Source organism: Stegodyphus dumicola, chromosome 6 (assembly GCF_044657685.1).
Source record: "Stegodyphus dumicola isolate Sdum_Otavi_A_Nest chromosome 6, ASM4465768v1".
In the NCBI taxonomy this organism is placed as follows: domain Eukaryota; kingdom Metazoa; phylum Arthropoda; class Arachnida; order Araneae; family Eresidae; genus Stegodyphus; species Stegodyphus dumicola.
This window is the reverse complement of record NC_140773.1, coordinates 66,672,763-66,692,394: the sequence shown is the minus strand read 5'-3', so window position 1 is coordinate 66,692,394 and position 19,632 is coordinate 66,672,763.

The following is a 19,632-nucleotide window of genomic DNA, read 5'->3' as shown; positions in this document are numbered from 1 at the left end:
TTTTTGTTATCTCTTTTTCACCGAATATGCACAAAGTAAAAAGAAAACCAGCTTCGTACTACTAGCCAGTTCTGCAGAAAAGCAGCATGCGAGATTTCGATATTTTTATTAGTTTTTCGATTGTCATCCTTTAAGCGTTGTTTGCGACCCCACGTTAAAGTGTCTTGTTTGTTTGTCTTGATGAATACTATCATCCCTCTAAGTTTGTTGAAGCATTTCCAGTACAGTGGTGACAAACATTCAGGATTCAGGAGAGATAGAGTACACCTAGACGAGGAGAAAGCACATAGTAATACATGGTCGGAAAGGCTTCCCTGGGGCGGTAGTGATGACACAAGTCACAAGATGAGAAGGACACGAACAGGATGAGAAAACATGTTATTATGCTTAGTACAACAGAAATCAAGAAATAACAACAAAAACAGACAATAATTACCATCAATGAACGTGTTCGAAATTACGACCCCGGATCATGTTGCAGGAACCGTGTGCAATGCATCTGCCATGCACTGGAGATGTGACGCCTGCATCGCAGTTTGGCGTCGTAATTTCGAACACCTTCTTTAATGATGATTGTTATTTATTTTTTTTTTCTGATTTCTTGATCTCTGCTATACTAAGCATAATAAACATGCTTCTTCACCCTGTTCGTGTCATTCCTTTCTTGTGATTTGTCTCGTCACTACGGCGAAAGGAAAGCATCTACGACCATGCATTGCTATGTGATTTCCCATCCTCAAGGTGTACTCTATCTCTCCTGAAAGTTGTCACCGCTGTACTGATACACCCTGTATATATGTAAGATATAAAAAAAAATACGATAGCTGTTTTTAAAACTAACTGGAGACCTCAAAATTAACATTTCTAGACATAGCACTGCTTGAAGAAGGTAACTAAAATTAATATTGACCAATCGTAGCTTAGAATACTTCCTGCACCTACGCAGTATAAATACGGCTTTTCGAGGTACTACGTCCCCCCTTTTCATTCCTGACTTCTGCTATGCAAACAATTCTGCGCCGTGTATGTTTTCCTGCTTGAAATGACGTAGTATGCCTCTATCTGTGTATATAAGAAGTTATTGTATCCAAATACGGGCCTTTTCTACAGTAACTGCTTATTTAGCAAATTCTTTGGCCACTGGGGAAGAATAAACACCAGTTTCTCAATTGCATTAAGCCAATATAATGAATATGTTAGTATTTAGAGAAAGTTGTGGGGTCTTCAGGTTTTTTAAAGAATAAGCATAATTTTAAATGTCTTAAAGTGAAAAGTTTGAAATTGGTTGTGTTTATGAATGATGTATACAAAATTTTTATATTTTAAAATGCCTACCGTAAAATAATTATGGAGATTCTGAAAAATAAATTATGGTAATTTTAACTAAAAAACATCCTATTATGACAATTTTAAAACAAAATTTTTCTTTCTTCGCATTGTAGGGTATTTTAATTATATTTTTTTTACAAAATAAAAAAAAATGACTTTAATTTGATTATACAAGTTATTTGTCTTGAATTTCAGTCTTAATTTTGTATAATGTTGTATTAAGTAATATGAAAGATTAAAAAAAGAAAAGCTTTGACAATTGTACAATGCCAGAAACCAGTTACCTTTTTCTAAGGAACTGAGGTTTTCTTTTATGTATTGCACTTAAGAATCTCCCAACCATCACCAGAATGGTACCCTGATTTTGTTGGAGAAGATATGCCAATTAATTGTCAAAGTATTATTGTCTTATTTAGTATTGCAGTATATCATAATGTTTTTACATTGAATTTTCTGTTGTATTAAATATTTGTGTTTACAATACGAAAAAATTACTCAATCAGAAATTCTGTGTTATATTTCTAAATGAAAGTTGTAGAGTCATTAGGTTAATTGGAAGCAGAAAAGATGAAAAATATGCAACCGCCTTCGCCGGGAATCGAACCACGGACCTCTGGAATACCGGCCCAGCGTGCTGAACCACTACACCACGAAGGCACGCTAGGGAAGTGGTAGAAATACCTTATAAAGTTAGCAGCTTAATCTATACTATAATGGAAATATTTTCATCAAGAAGATCTAAAAAATATTTGAACATTTACTTGTGAAATCATTTGAGGATTTACTTTTAAGGAACTATTTTCATCAAGAACATAAATTTTCATTCGACATTCTAACAACTTCAGAACTCTAAAAATGTGCAATTATTTTAAATGAATATAGTGCTTAGAATTATTACTGAATTTAAAATTCTACGACTTTCAGTGAAATGCCAAACTCGGTCAAAATTTTACGACTTATAATTTTTCAATTGTTCAAAAACTAATTTTATGTTTTGTATTTTCAAAATTATATCTCTTAAATTTTGCTGTTCTAATGCTTTTTCTACCACCCTGCTGTCCGAACCTTTCTTTTGAAGGGGGAGGGAGAGCATGTAAGATGTAAAAAAATACGATAGCTACTTTAAAAATAATTGGCGACCGCAAAATTAACATTTCTAGATTTGGCGCTCCCCCTCTAAGTTCATCTGTTCTCCAAATTCGAGATCATTCCAAATTACATAACACTGCTTGAAAAAGGTAACTAAAACTTATATTGACCAATCATAGCTTAGAATATTTTCTGCACCTACGGTAGTATAAATATGGCTTTGCGAGGAACCACGTCCACCTTTTTCTTCCTGACTTCCGCTATGCAAATAACTCTGGGCCGCTTATGCTTTCCTGCTTAAGTTGACGCAGTATCCCTCTATTTGAGTATATAAGAAATTATTGTATTCAAATATAATTGAAAAGTAAGTTTGTCTGCCAAAGAGATGATTTGAGATGTGTAAAAATAAAGATGGTGTTTCTTCAATTCAGTTTTTTTATCTGCTTCATCAAACCTTTACCCTGAGCTATTCCTGTCTTCTCAGCCATGTAAAAGTACCCGATTCCTCATTCTACGGATTTAAATTACTACAAAAAAATATATATATAATAAAAGCACAAGGAAAAGCCAGAGCAGTGTCGATGCGTTCTTAGATCCATATTGAAGAAGAATTTTGATTGCGTAGTATGCTAATAATATTAACTTGGTAATATATAAAGAACTTGGTAGTTGAGGCAGTTCCAATTCCATTTTTATTTGAGTAAAAATCCTTTCCTCATTTCAATATAATGGATATTGAACCTTGTAGGAAGAATAAAGCTAAATTTTCAGAATGAACAAAATACTTTTATTTGAATTTTAAAACAGAACCAAAAAAATAAATGCTGCAGCTCTTAACTATCAAAATGTTAAGCTCTTAACTACTACAGTTAAACTCTTACAACTATTCCAATACTAAATCTTAGACTCTCTAAACAAAATATATAAAAATCTTCCGAATCCTCTTCTTGTTGCCACACCGTAAAATGAAAGTTCTTGTCCTATTATTTATATTTCACGTTCTCTTTAAGCCACGATCTTCACAAGTCACGATCTTTACAAGTCACGATCTTTCCAAGTCATGATCTTTACAAGTCACGATCTTTACAAGTCCCCCCACAAGAAGCACATTCGTCACCGTAGAGACAATGCTGCTCAGAGTTCATTGAGAGAGAAAGAGTTAACAGCTAACCTTGACAAAACATCAGCATTCCCATGTGAACTTCCTTTGCGGTATGTCACAGTCATGTTATACCGTTGTAACGCTAAGGCCCAACGAGACAGTTTAGCACCATGAGGGGCGCTTTGGGTCAAGTAGGTGAGGGGATTGTGATCAGACACAATCTGCACTTTGGCACCGAAAATCCATGTGTCAAATTTTTCCAAGGCTTCGATGACACAAAATGCTTCTCGTTCGATGGTTGACCATCGTTGTTGACAGGGCGTTAATTTCTTGCTGAAAAATGCTATGGGCATTTCTTAGCCATGTTCGTCGTTTTGAGCTAAACACGCTCCAATTGCGAAAGCAGATGCATCCGTATAGAGTTGAAAGGGCTTGCTGATGTCCGCAGTATGCAGAGATGGCATTTTAATCAACTCTTCTTTAAGTTTGTTGAAAGCTGCTTCTTTTTCAGAGTCCCATGGAATATTATTTGGAACACTCTTCTTTGTAAGGTTTGTTAGAGGTAAAACAAGCTCAGAAAAATTTGGGATATAATCCCTATAGTAGCTTGCTGGCCCTAAAAGACTTCTGACTTCTTTTTTAGTGGTAGGCTTAGCCAGATTTCTGATGACTTCTACCTTCTCAGGATCTGGAGAGTGAATGCCAGAACCCATTACATGTCCTAGAAACTTCACGTGACTCTTTCCGAAATCACACTTTTCTAGATTTACGGTTAGACCTGCGTTTCTCAGTGTCTGAAACACTTGGTCGATGTGATAGAGGTGGCCATCCCAAGTTTCAGAAAATATTGCCACATCATCAATATATGAACGGCAGTAGTTCTTATGGTTTGCAAGCACCTTATCCATCGATTTTTGGAAGGTACTTCCAGCATTTTTCAAACCGAAAGGGAGAACTTTCCATTCATAATGGCCGGAATGAGTGATAAATGCTGTGTAGGGTTTAGCTTCTACTTTCATAGGAATTTGCCAATATCCGTTGGTTAAATCGAGAACTGTTATGAATTTGGCTTTCCCTATTTCGAATAGTAAATCTTTAGCAATCTTTATCGGATAGGTGTCAAGAATTGTGAAGCTATTTAAAAGCCTGAAGTCTATGCACAGTCTAACGCCGCCATTCTTTTTTGCAACACATACTATAGGATGTGCCCAGTTACTGTCACTGGGTTCTATGAGATCCCATTCTAACAGTTCTTTAACTTGACGATCGACTTCCTCTTGAAGTGAAACGGGAACACGGTAGGGCCTCAATCTTTTCGGATTACATCTTTCTGTAACCTTGATGTCATGACCATCAACATTGGCTTGACCAGGTTTGCTACTGAAAACATCTACATAAGATTTTAGTACTTTAAATAGTCCTTCCCGTTGGTAATATTTTAAGTCACCTTTCAAATTTTGTAAATGGGTCCAGATATCATCAGCAGATTTATTCATAAGATCTGCTGGTGCGTAGTGGATATCTCCAAACTCTTCATCTTGGTCAAAAATGATACCAACGTGATCTACACGAGCACTATAAGGCCTTAACTTATTTATATGGAGTTCTCTAATACTTCCGTTTTCCATTTCGATTTTGGCAGAGTGTGGCCTGGTAAGTTTGACCACGGTAGCTGGTCCTTGCCACGTGTTGAGCAATTTATGTGATGATGATGGCATTAACACGAGGAATTTGTCCCCAACATTGAAAGTCTTTTCTTGAGAACGTAAATTGTATCTTGAAGTGTACTCTTCTTGAGATATTTTGGAATTTGCTGATGCAATGTCATGAGCTTTTCTTAATTTTTGTAAAAGGTCTTGTAGATAATTTTCAATTGAACGGGAAGCTGTAACTGGAACGCTACGTTCACCTGTCCATGTCTCTTTCAGCAAAGATAATGGTCCTGGTGGTATTATTCCATATACCATCTGGAAGGGAGACAAACCAGTGGTGCTATGTGGCACTTCTCTGTAGGCAAACAGGAGATAGGGAAGATTCAAATCCCAGTTTCTGCCATGTTCTTGGATATTTTTGTTCATCATCTCTTTTAAGGTTCTATTCCAACGCTCGACAGAACCCATACTCTCGGGATGTCCTGGAGTGGAGAATCGTGGAGACACACCAAGTAAGTTCTCAAAGGCTCGGGTGAGTTTGGCTGTGAAATTAGTTCCCTGGTCGGAACAAATCAATTTTAGAAATCCAGTTTGAGTAAAAAGCCTCATCAAAACGTTGCATGTTGTTTTCGCACTTATGTCTTTGACGGGGGTGGTTTCTGCCCATCTGGTGCATAGGTAAACTGCACATATCACAAACCGATGACCTCTCCTGGATGGAAGTTCTAATGGCCCGATACAATCCACGCTCCATACTTCAAAGGGTGTTTCCGGTCTAACAATAGGTTGAATTGGGATTCGATCTGTGTACGTAACTGTTCTTCTCAATTGGCATTCTTTACAACTTTCACAGAATTTTTTAACATCTTGCTTAATAGTAGGCCAAAAGAATGAGTACTTGATTCGTTGAATTGTCTTTTTCTCACCGAGGTGGCCGGCAAGAGGGATTTCATGTGCCATTCTTAGGACTTCCCTTCTTTTTTCTAAAGGTAATACAACTTGCTTAATGTTTTCACCACAGATATATTCGGAATGAAGTAATATGCCATCATCGAAAGTATATGAATTTTGATTTTTATTTGCCCATTCAAAGCATTTTTTCAGAGTTTCGTCTTGTTCTTGATGTGTCTTGAATTCTAGTCTTACTCTGTTCGCTGTTTTCAGAGACTCTATGTTTTCTTGGGAAATCTGATTAACAACAGCCAAATTTGTAGTATTGTCTTCAACTGGTGAGGGTTTATCATCTGTCTCTTTGTACTCTAAGGAGGATGCATCCCAATGACGATCACTGTTCCACAGTTCGATATTTCCACAGAGCGTTTCATAAGCTGAAGAACTCAATAGCAAGTCGGTAACTAGCTTTTTTGAAACAGCACACGTAATGGACACTCTACCGTGAAAATCATCGTCAATTTTCATCTGGAAAATCTTTAGTGGAGTAATTTCGTTTTCACCAAAAGCAGAAGATATCTCTATTTTACTTTCTCCTTCGCAAGGTATGTTGTCAACCAATTTCTCACAGACTACTGAAATTTGTGCTCCTGTTGTGTAGAGAATTTGTCTGATCGCGTTATAAAAACTAGGTGAATGATTTTCTGATTTAAGGAAATCTTAATTTTATTTGATTCTGAATTATTTATTTTAATGCTTTAATTTTGGGGAAAAACAGATGCTTCTGGGAATATTATTTAGTTTAAAAGAATATTATTTATTTTTCTTTTATTTGCAATTTTTGTACAAGCTTTGATTCATTGTGAAAAGAAGCAGGGAAAGGAAGGCAGTTTTGCTAAGTCATGATTTCGCGCGCTTTGTCCTTTAGAATGTTCTAGAAGAAATTTCATTGTGCAGTTGACCTTAGGACAGGAAGTACGTGACAGAAGGGTCAGAGGTTGCTACTTAACTTTCGATGTAAGTCAATCAGGTTTTGGCGATTGAGGGTCCGGTTGTTGGCTAAGTGAAGAAGGGCGCGCATGCGCGATCACCCTTATTTCCGCATTCAGGGGTTGAAAACGCAAATTTTGCCAAAATTAAGGGGACGATAATTGAAGCCATAGTGAGAGCCCGCGTTTATGGAGGAGAGGAAGAAAATTCGAGTTTGAATCACTTTTCGTGCGAGACTTGCTTGCGGAACTTACTTTGGACGTTACTCTTGAAACTTGCTCTGGGGTTGAGCGTTAGAAACGATTAATTTACGAAGAGAGATAATCCCCGGCCGCGTTTTGACTATGAGGCGAGAGACTTTACTCTTCTTACTCTTGGAATCACTTACTGGGTGGACTTGGTTACTTTTGGGCTAAGATTGTAACTTCGAGCTTGCTCTTGGGATGAGCGAGAGAAGGCGAGCTGTAATTGCCTAGAGAGACGTTTCCAGCCGGGAGCTGCAAGCATGCTCCCCTGCCGCTTTCTGGTTAAAAGGCGAAATTGAATCGGGCGAGTGACTTAAGACTTTCAAGACCAGGCGGACAGCCGTGCTGGGCAGCAGTGCTCCTGTTTCTGTTTTCCAGAGTGAAAATTGCTTCGTCGTTATGAAAACCAATTACCTGCCGTGTGTGTTTCGCCATTAGTGCCAGGACAGGACGATGTCCTCTGAAACTTCCATTTGCAACCATGGATAATCTCCGCCGACGTCAACTCTTATGAGGATACGAGTCCTCCACTTCAAGATGTACACTACAAGATAAGTTCTATTTTTTTTGCGTTTGAACTTTAAGTAATGTTTCAACAACTTCCTTGGAATGTAAAAACAACGTCGAATCTTAAATTAATTCTCAGGCTTTCAATTGTTTCCCTTTCCCCTTCTTAATTGACCGAGACAAACTTAAGGTTTTTATATGAATTAGGATGTAATAATTTAAGTTGTTTGTGTAATCTTCCTTAGAACAGATGTGAATTGCAAATAATATGTTTTCTTTAACCTCTTAGAAATTATAGAACGGATACCCGTTAAATTAAAAGAGTCATGTAATAGATTTACAAATCATGAATTTAAATGTAACAAAAGTAAATGACAAATTGAAGAATTTCCCTGTGTCTAAAATAAGTATATTGAAACGGTAACCTGAATAAGAAATTTGACTCTCTGATTAGGATAAGATTTAATTTTAATTGTGAGGAATTTGAATAAACTGGTATTTAATCTGGAAACCTATTACTTATGTTTTCTTTATATCTTTTATGTGTTTTTCTTATATATTTATTGATTTTACATGTTGTTTATTCGATCCTCTCACGGCGCGGTCCGGGATGCATTTTCACAACGCAATGCATTAAAAATTCACTTATACGATCACTAAAAGTTTGGTAATTAGCAAACTCTTAAGAGTTTAGTTTCTCAGTTGCTTTTTAGTTAGTTACGGTTTCACCTGTCTGTTTCTGCATTAGCTTCCTCCCTAAGAGGAGGTTGTAACACAGCATTGGTGCCCATGATTTTTCGGCAAAGTATAGAAACAAAACTTAGGTTTCTCTCTCAGAAACAGAACATTGGTGCAGTAGCTATTTAACACTCCCGTGTCTACGATTCCATTTAGAATAATATCTCCACATTTAACTTTGACAAGTTTTAATTCATCTATGTTTCTAGACACGTCCACTGATTTTGAGACAGGAATAGAGATCTTGGCAGTTAGCACTTCTGGTTTTTCTTTTTCTGCAAGGGGTGCTTGTGTTTGTATTAAGTTGTTTTGTGCTGTTGCAGAAGCACTTCTTGGTATCCGATTTTTGGTACATAACTTAGATGTATGACCTTCTTTTCCACAATTATAGCAAGTTAGTTTGAAACTAGGCTTTTGTGGTTTGTCACTCTTACGGGATGGGTACACTCTTGGCGTGTTTTCAGCGGACAGCGATTTATTTCTGAAAGCTCTTTCTGGAAGTAGAGAACGAAGTTGCTGATGTTCTGTCTGCTGATGGATTACCACCAGTCCGTTTTGAGATATTACGAACATTGTCATATTCGTCAAGTTTATCAGCTAATTTGGTTGGAGAAACGAACTTCGCCCAGTCGTCAAGAAGATGGTCTCTTACTTCATAGGGTACTCTTTTCTTAATTTGGTCAGTAATAATCAAGTCTTTTAACGCGGCAAAATTTGTGATTTCAAGACCATTGATCCATTCTTCAAAATAACTTGTAATTTCGTCGCAAAAATCTCTCCATGATTTTTCAGCGCTCTTTTGGTGCATCACAAATTTTTTTCTAAAGCTTTCAGGATTTAATTTAAATCTCTTCAATAAAATGGCCTTAATGTACTCATAATCTTCAAAATTTTCTTCAGATTCCCTACCAATTAATTGAATGATTTCAGATGGCATTAAAGTCAATAAACATGAAACCCAATCTTTAGGATCAATCTTTGTCCTTTTAGCTTGTCTTTCAAATAAAGATAAATAAATCACAATATCATCGTGTCTTAAATTGAATTTGGAAAAAAGCTTAATTAAATCAAAATTATGATGTCCATTTTCATTTGTTGGTGGAGTTTGTGTTAATCGAACATGAGATTCAATTTCGAGTTTCCTCAATTCAAACTCCATTTGCTCTCTTTTCTGCTGTGCTTCTAATTCTTCTTTCGGTGCTACTTTGGTAGACGGTTGCACGGATTTTTGGCGATTTACCTTGGCGCAATTGTTGGCGCGATTTTTACAATCGTCAGCCATCTTGAAAAACGCTGTTTTTACGCATAGTAAAGTATTCGAAACTTAAAATAAAATAAATATCGTTAAAAGTAATGGATTAATTTTTTGTTGAAAATGTCGTTTTTTAAGATGGCAGGCAAGTGTAAATAAATACATTTACTATGAGTATAAAATACTAAAGTAAGGCTATTATTACTTTCATAATAGCAAAAAAGAGAATAAAAACACCGCTACAAAAACATTGTGCCAACGTTTAATTAGATTAAAATATTACTGAAATTGAATATCGAATTAAAAACCATCCTACCAACATTTAATAGAATTAGAATATTATTAAATTCAAATACTTTAAAATACGTTATATAAAATATAATTAACATTAAAACATATGTGACAATAATTATCTCAGCAATTTTTGAAAATAGTGTATTAATTTTTTTTAACACAAATTGAAGTATACAATTATAAAATAAAAGAAATATATGTACTTACATTTTTTTGAGTAATTTAACCTCTTATTTATTGATAAGTACCACAAAAAAAATCGAAATCATAATTGAATCGGCTCTTTTAACCATCTTCATCTGTTATCCACATATCTCGCACTTCATTGAAGAAGCAATTAGCGAGGTTTCCGTCAAAAATTTAAAATAAATTTCCTCTGACGCTATTAACAATTTATAAATAAATCTTTGATTAGGAAAGACAAGTTGGCCAAAATAAGGTCTCAAAGGGCAATTTTTTTATTCCCATACCAATAATTCTTGGTAATTACCAATAACAATATCTCTTCTTCGAAACGGAGATATCCATTCCATTTGAAATCTGAGGAATTCGAAGAGATGAATAATAAAATTTTAAAATGGCGCGGTAATGCACAAATATTCAGTAACCAATCAAGGAGCTGATTACATCACGCATAGAATTAAAATTATTTAAATAATCCTTCATAATAAAATCATTTTTAAAACAAATGCAAAATTAAAAATCGTATTTTAATATTTAACAGCCATAAATAATGTTTAAAACAAAAGATTAAATTTATAGATATTAATAAAACCAATTACTTTTGTAAGGTGACGTCATTGATTACATCATCCACAACATAAAATTATACAAAATATTATAAACAACAAAATTTTTATTTCAAATAAAAATGTAAAATTAAATTGATTTTTATTATTTAGAAGCCATAAATAATATTTAAAACACGGAAGTTATGCATAATAAAACGCATTATTTTTTTAATAAATGACAACAAAGTATCGGTTACCATAAATAACTTATCCAGCAATGGGTTTACCATAAGTTGTATTACTCGCCAAAAGAAAAATCACCAAAAAATCGCCAAAATCCGTGCAACCGTCTACCAAAGTAGCACCCTTCTTTCCTTCGTTGTTCCTCAATCTCTTCTTTCCTTCGCTGTTCCTCAAGCTCTTCTTTCCTTCGCCTTTCCTCAAGCTCTTCGGTACTTTTCTGTTTCGCCGGCGCAAATCTCGCCAAGCAGACTTTATTGGCGACAACATACATTATACACACAAAAAATATTAAAAAAATATTAGTCCTAAGAATTCTTTTTTTGAAGGCATAAACATTTTAATATCGCTTAAAATTTTATAAAAAGCCAATAAATAAAGACAATAAATTTATAAAAAGACATTAATTTAAGAATTTACTATGCTTTCATGGTTCAACATCCTGTTTCGCCGGTTCATATCACGTGACCCCAAGCGATCTCATCTCATGTATACTACTCTACAAAAATATAATGCTCTCAGTAATTATCTACATTAATTTCAAGTTAAATCTTAATTTGGAACACAAGTTTAAATGCAAGAAATACTTCAATTCGTACGAATAACTTACTCAGAAATTATGTAAAACTGCAGTGCTTTACTTCGCTAGTGCATTCTCATTAGAATTGATGAATTTAACCCTTGACTTTACCTTTTCTATATTTTCGGCTTCGGGTAAGCGCTGTGATTGCATCCTAATTGATTTAATTCTCGAAAATGACCTTAGACATAAAACTGAACTATCTGAATGAGGCGTAAAAGGTTACCTGCGAGAATATTCCGTTTGGCATCGGTTGTACCATTATTGGCGACTTTATCGCTTGCGCCGGCAAAACGGAAAAGTACCAGCTCTTCTTTCCTTCGCTGTTCCTCAATCTCTTCCTTCTCCTTTCTTCGCTGTTCCTCAATCTCTTCTTTCTACTTTCTTTGCTGTTCCTCAATCTCTTCTTTCTCCTTTCTTTGCTGTTCCTCAATCTCTTCTTTCTCCTTTCTCGCTGTTCCTCAATCTCTTCTTTCTCCTTTCTTCGCTGTTCCTCTTCTTTTCTTTTCCTCTCTTCAGTAATTGTTAAAAACACTTCTTTAGCAAATGCTTCATCATATGTATCACTTTGAATTATTTCATTTTTTATCGCCACGATTTTCATACTTGGATCTACTTGAATTTCTAATTCAGCAGCTAAAACCAGCAAATCCTCTTTTTTCCCACGTCCCATAAAAGCCATGTCTCGATTTTATTCAGTCAATAGACTCTTAGTTTTATAAAAAGCAATTATTTTTTTTCTTTTTTTTTTCTATTTAAATATAATTCACAATGAATTTAATTATATTCGGCACGAAAATCTATCAGTGGAATCAATACTTAATGTGTTGTTCACCTACTCTGGCGAATCAAACGAAATTATATTTGAACACAGGCGTATTCATTACTTTGACAAGTAAATAAACTAAGATTCCATGACGGAAACAATAATTAACTTTTCATAATCTTAATTAATTATTTTACGTTTACAAGGCAAATTGAGCTCTCACCTGAGTTATTTTGGTTCGTAATTATATGCAGGGAAACCGCGATCCTACCGGCTGCGCCAGTAAAAATCCTTTCCTCATTTCAATATAATGGATATTGAACCTTGTAGGAAGAATAAAGCTAAATTTTCAGAATGAACAAAATACTTTTATTTGAATTTTAAAACAGAACCAAAAAAATAAATGCTGCAGCTCTTAACTATCAAAATGTTAAGCTCTTAACTACTACAGTTAAACTCTTACAACTATTCCAATACTAAATCTTAGACTCTCTAAACAAAATATATAAAAATCTTCCGAATCCTCTTCTTGTTGCCACACCGTAAAATGAAAGTTCTTGTCCTATTATTTATATTTCACGTTCTCTTTAAGTCACGATCTTCACAAGTCACGATCTTTACAAGTCACGATCTTTCCAAGTCATGATCTTTACAAGTCACGATCTTTACAAGTCCCCCCACAAGAAGCACATTCGTCACCGTAGAGACAATGTTGCTCAGAGTTCATTGAGAGAGAAAGAGTTAACAGCTAACCTTGACAAAACATCAGCATTCCCATGTGAACTTCCTTTGCGGTATGTCACAGTCATGTTATACCGTTGTAACGCTAAGGCCCAACGAGACAGTTTAGCACCATGAGGGGCGCTTTGGGTCAAGTAGGTGAGGGGATTGTGATCAGACACAATCTGCACTTTGGCACCGAAAATCCATGTGTCAAATTTTTCCAAGGCTTCGATGACACAAAATGCTTCTCGTTCGATGGTTGACCATCGTTGTTGACAGGGCGTTAATTTCTTGCCGAAAAATGCTATGGGCATTTCTTTGCCATGTTCGTCGTTTTGAGCTAAACACGCTCCAATTGCGAAAGCAGATGCATCCGTACAGAGTTGAAAGGGCTTGCTGATGTCCGCAGTATGCAGAGATGGCATTTTAATCAACTCTTCTTTAAGTTTGTTGAAAGCTGCTTCTTTTTCAGAGTCCCATGGAATATTATTTGGAACACTCTTCTTTGTAAGGTTTGTTAGAGGTAAAACAAGCTCAGAAAAATTTGGGATATAATCCCTATAGTAGCTTGCTGGCCCTAAAAGACTTCTGACTTCTTTTTTAGTGGTAGGCTTAGCCAGATTTCTGATGACTTCTACCTTCTCAGGATCTGGAGAGTGAATGCCAGAACCTATTACATGTCCTAGAAACTTCACGTGACTCTTTCCGAAATCACACTTTTCTAGATTTGCGGTTAGACCTGCGTTTCTCAGTGTCTGAAACACTTGGTCGATGTGATAGAGGTGGCCATCCCAAGTTTCAGAAAATATTGCCACATCATCAATATATGAACGGCAGTAGTTCTTATGGTTTGCAAGCACCTTATCCATCGATTTTTGGAAGGTACTTCCAGCATTTTTCAAACCGAAAGGGAGAACTTTCCATTCATAATGGCCGGAATGAGTGATAAATGCTGTGTAGGGTTTAGCTTCTACTTTCATAGGAATTTGCCAATATCCGTTGGTTAAATCGAGAACTGTTATGAATTTGGCTTTCCCTATTTCGAATAGTAAATCTTTAGCAATCTTTATCGGATAGGTGTCAAGAATTGTGAAGCTATTTAAAAGCCTGAAGTCTATGCACAGTCTAACGCCGCCATTCTTTTTTGCAACACATACTATAGGATGTGCCCAGTTACTGTCACTGGGTTCTATGAGATCCCATTCTAACAGTTCTTTAACTTGACGATCGACTTCCTCTTGAAGTGAAACGGGAACACGGTAGGGCCTCAATCTTTTCGGATTACATCTTTCTGTAACCTTGATGTCATGACCATCAACATTGGCTTGACCAGGTTTGCTACTGAAAACATCTACATAAGATTTTAGTACTTTAAATAGTCCTTCCCGTTGGTAATATTTTAAGTCACCTTTCAAATTTTGTAAATGGGTCCAGATATCATCAGCAGATTTATTCATAAGATCTGCTGGTCTGCTGGTGCGTAGTGGATATCTCCAAACTCTTCATCTTGGTCAAAAATGATACCAACGTGATCTACACGAGCACTATAAGGCCTTAACTTATTTATATGGAGTTCTCTAATACTTCCGTTTTCCATTTCGATTTTGGCAGAGTGTGGCCTGGTAAGTTTGACCACGGTAGCTGGTCCTTGCCACGTGTTGAGCAATTTATGTGATGATGATGGCATTAACACGAGGAATTTGTCCCCAACATTGAAAGTCTTTTCTTGAGAACGTAAATTGTATCTTGAAGTGTACTCTTCTTGAGATATTTTGGAATTTGCTGATGCAATGTCATGAGCTTTTCTTAATTTTTGTAAAAGGTCTTGTAGATAATTTTCAATTGAACGGGAAGCTGTAACCGGAATGATACGTTCACCTGTCCATGTCTCTTTCAGCAAAGATAATGGTCCTGGTGGTATTCTTCCATATACCATCTGGAAGGGAGACAAACCAGTGGTGCTATGTGGCACTTCTCTGTAGGCAAACAGGAGATAGGGAAGATTCAAATCCCAGTTTCTGCCATGTTCTTGGATATTTTTGTTCATCATCTCTTTTAAGGTTCTATTCCAACGCTCGACAGAACCCATACTCTCGGGATGTCCTGGAGTGGAGAATCGTGGAGACACACCAAGTAAGTTCTCAAAGGCTCGGGTGAGTTTGGCTGTGAAATTAGTTCCCTGGTCGGAACAAATCAATTTTAGAAATCCAGTTTGAGTAAAAAGCCTCATCAAAACGTTGCATGTTGTTTTCGCACTTATGTCTTTGACGGGGGTGGCTTCTGCCCATCTGGTGCATAGGTAAACTGCACATATCACAAACCGATGACCTCTCCTGGATGGAAGTTCTAATGGCCCGATACAATCCACGCTCCATACTTCAAAGGGTGTTTCCGGTCTAACAATAGGTTGAATTGGGATTCGATCTTTGTACGTAACTGTTCTTCTCAATTGGCATTCTTTACAACTTTCACAGAATTTTTTAACATCTTGCTTAATAGTAGGCCAAAAGAATGAGTACTTGATTCGTTGAATTGTCTTTTTCTCACCGAGGTGGCCGGCAAGAGGGATTTCATGTGCCATTCTTAGGACTTCCCTTCTTTTTTCTAAAGGTAATACAACTTGCTTAATGTTTTCACCACAGATATATTCGGAATGAAGTAATATGCCATCATCGAAAGTATATGAATTTTGATTTTTATTTGCCCATTCAAAGCATTTTTTCAGAGTTTCGTCTTGTTCTTGATGTGTCTTGAATTCTAGTCTTACTCTGTTCGCTGTTTTCAGAGACTCTATGTTTTCTTGGGAAATCTGATTAACAACAGCCAAATTTGTAGTATTGTCTTCAACTGGTGAGGGTTTATCATCTGTCTCTTTGTACTCTAAGGAGGATGCATCCCAATGACGATCACTGTTCCACAGTTCGATATTTCCACAGAGCGTTTCATAAGCTGAAGAACTCAATAGCAAGTCGGTAACTAGCTTTTTTGAAACAGCACACGTAATGGACACTCTACCGTGAAAATCATCGTCAATTTTCATCTGGAAAATCTTTAGTGGAGTAATTTCGTTTTCACCAAAAGCAGAAGATATCTCTATTTTACTTTCTCCTTCGCAAGGTATGTTGTCAACCAATTTCTCACAGACTACTGAAATTTGTGCTCCTGTTGTGTAGAGAATTTGTCTGATCGCGTTATAAAAACTAGGTGAATGATTTTCTGATTTAAGGAAATCTTAATTTTATTTGATTCTGAATTATTTATTTTAATGCTTTAATTTTGGGGAAAAACAGATGCTTCTGGGAATATTATTTAGTTTAAAAGAATATTATTTATTTTTCTTTTATTTGCAATTTTTGTACAAGCTTTGATTCATTGTGAAAAGAAGCAGGGAAAGGAAGGCAGTTTTGCTAAGTCATGATTTCGCGCGCTTTGTCCTTTAGAATGTTCTAGAAGAAATTTCATTGTGCAGTTGACCTTAGGACAGGAAGTACGTGACAGAAGGGTCAGAGGTTGCTACTTAACTTTCGATGTAAGTCAATCAGGTTTTGGCGATTGAGGGTCCGGTTGTTGGCTAAGTGAAGAAGGGCGCGCATGCGCGATCACCCTTATTTCCGCATTCAGGGGTTGAAAACGCAAATTTTGCCAAAATTAAGGGGACGATAATTGAAGCCATAGTGAGAGCCCGCGTTTATGGAGGAGAGGAAGAAAATTCGAGTTTGAATCACTTTTCGTGCGAGACTTGCTTGCGGAACTTACTTTGGACGTTACTCTTGAAACTTGCTCTGGGGTTGAGCGTTAGAAACGATTAATTTACGAAGAGAGATAATCCCCGGCCGCGTTTTGACTATGAGGCGAGAGACTTTACTCTTCTTACTCTTGGAATCACTTACTGGGTGGACTTGGTTACTTTTGGGCTAAGATTGTAACTTCGAGCTTGCTCTTGGGATGAGCGAGAGAAGGCGAGCTGTAATTGCCTAGAGAGACGTTTCCAGCCGGGAGCTGCAAGCATGCTCCCCTGCCGCTTTCTGGTTAAAAGGCGAAATTGAATCGGGCGAGTGACTTAAGACTTTCAAGACCAGGCGGACAGCCGTGCTGGGCAGCAGTGCTCCTGTTTCTGTTTTCCAGAGTGAAAATTGCTTCGTCGTTATGAAAACCAATTACCTGCCGTGTGTGTTTCGCCATTAGTGCCAGGACAGGACGATGTCCTCTGAAACTTCCATTTGCAACCATGGATAATCTCCGCCGACGTCAACTCTTATGAGGATACGAGTCCTCCACTTCAAGATGTACACTACAAGATAAGTTCTATTTTTTTTGCGTTTGAACTTTAAGTAATGTTTCAACAACTTCCTTGGAATGTAAAAACAACGTCGAATCTTAAATTAATTCTCAGGCTTTCAATTGTTTCCCTTTCCCCTTCTTAATTGACCGAGACAAACTTAAGGTTTTTATATGAATTAGGATGTAATAATTTAAGTTGTTTGTGTAATCTTCCTTAGAACAGATGTGAATTGCAAATAATATGTTTTCTTTAACCTCTTAGAAATTATAGAACGGATACCCGTTAAATTAAAAGAGTCATGTAATAGATTTACAAATCATGAATTTAAATGTAACAAAAGTAAATGACAAATTGAAGAATTTCCCTGTGTCTAAAATAAGTATATTGAAACGGTAACCTGAATAAGAAATTTGACTCTCTGATTAGGATAAGATTTAATTTTAATTGTGAGGAATTTGAATAAACTGGTATTTAATCTGGAAACCTATTACTTATGTTTTCTTTATATCTTTTATGTGTTTTTCTTATATATTTATTGATTTTACATGTTGTTTATTCGATCCTCTCACGGCGCGGTCCGGGATGCATTTTCACAACGCAATGCATTAAAAATTCACTTATACGATTACTAAAAGTTTGGTAATTAGCAAACTCTTAACAGTTTAGTTTCTCAGTTGCTTTTTAGTTAGTTACGGTTTCACCTGTCTGTTTCTGCATTAGCTTCCTCCCTAAGAGGAGGTTGTAACACAGCATTGGTGCCCATGATTTTTCGGCAAAGTATAGAAACAAAACTTAGGTTTCTCTCTCAGAAACAGAACATTGGTGCAGTAGCTATTTAACACTCCCGTGTCTACGATTCCATTTAGAATAATATCTCCACATTTAACTTTGACAAGTTTTAATTCATCTATGTTTCTAGACACGTCCACTGATTTTGAGACAGGAATAGAGATCTTGGCAGTTAGCACTTCTGGTTTTTCTTTTTCTGCAAGGGGTGCTTGTGTTTGTATTAAGTTGTTTTGTGCTGTTGCAGAAGCACTTCTTGGTATCCGATTTTTGGTACATAACTTAGATGTATGACCTTCTTTTCCACAATTATAGCAAGTTAGTTTGAAACTAGGCTTTTGTGGTTTGTCACTCTTACGGGATGGGTACACTCTTGGCGAGTTTTCAGCGGACAGCGATTTATTTCTGAAAGCTCTTTCTGGAAGTAGAGAACGAGGTTGCTGATGTTCTGTCTGCTGATGGATTACCACCAGTCCGTTTTGAGATATTACGAACATTGTCATATTCGTCAAGTTTATCAGCTAATTTGGTTGGAGAAACGAACTTCGCCCAGTCGTCAAGAAGATGGTCTCTTACTTCATAGGGTACTCTTTTCTTAATTTGGTCAGTAATAATCAAGTCTTTTAACGCGGCAAAATTTGTGATTTCAAGACCATTGATCCATTCTTCAAAATAACTTGTAATTTCGTAGCAAAAATCTCTCCATGATTTTTCAGCGCTCTTTTGGTGCATCACAAATTTTTTTCTAAAGCTTTCAGGATTTAATTTAAATCTCTTCAATAAAATGGCCTTAATGTACTCATAATCTTCAAAATTTTCTTCAGATTCCCTACCAATTAATTGAATGATTTCAGATGGCATTAAAGTCAATAAACATGAAACCCAATCTTTAGGATCAATCTTTGTCCTTTTAGCTTGTCTTTCAAATAAAGATAAATAAATCACAATATCATCGTGTCTTAAATTGAATTTGGAAAAAAGCTTAATTAAATCAAAATTATGATGTCCATTTTCATTTGTTGGTGGAGTTTGTGTTAATCGAACATGAGATTCAATTTCGAGTTTCCTCAATTCAAACTCCATTTGCTCTCTTTTCTGCTGTGCTTCTAATTCTTCTTTCGGTGCTACTTTGGTAGACGGTTGCACGGATTTTTGGCGATTTACCTTGGCGCAATTGTTGGCGCGATTTTTACAATCGTCAGCCATCTTGAAAAACGCTGTTTTTACGCATAGTAAAGTATTCGAAACTTAAAATAAAATAAATATCGTTAAAAGTAATGGATTAATTTTTTGTTGAAAATGTCGTTTTTTAAGATGGCAGGCAAGTGTAAATAAATACATTTACTATGAGTATAAAATACTAAAGTAAGGCTATTATTACTTTCATAATAGCAAAAAAGAGAATAAAAACACCGCTACAAAAACATTGTGCCAA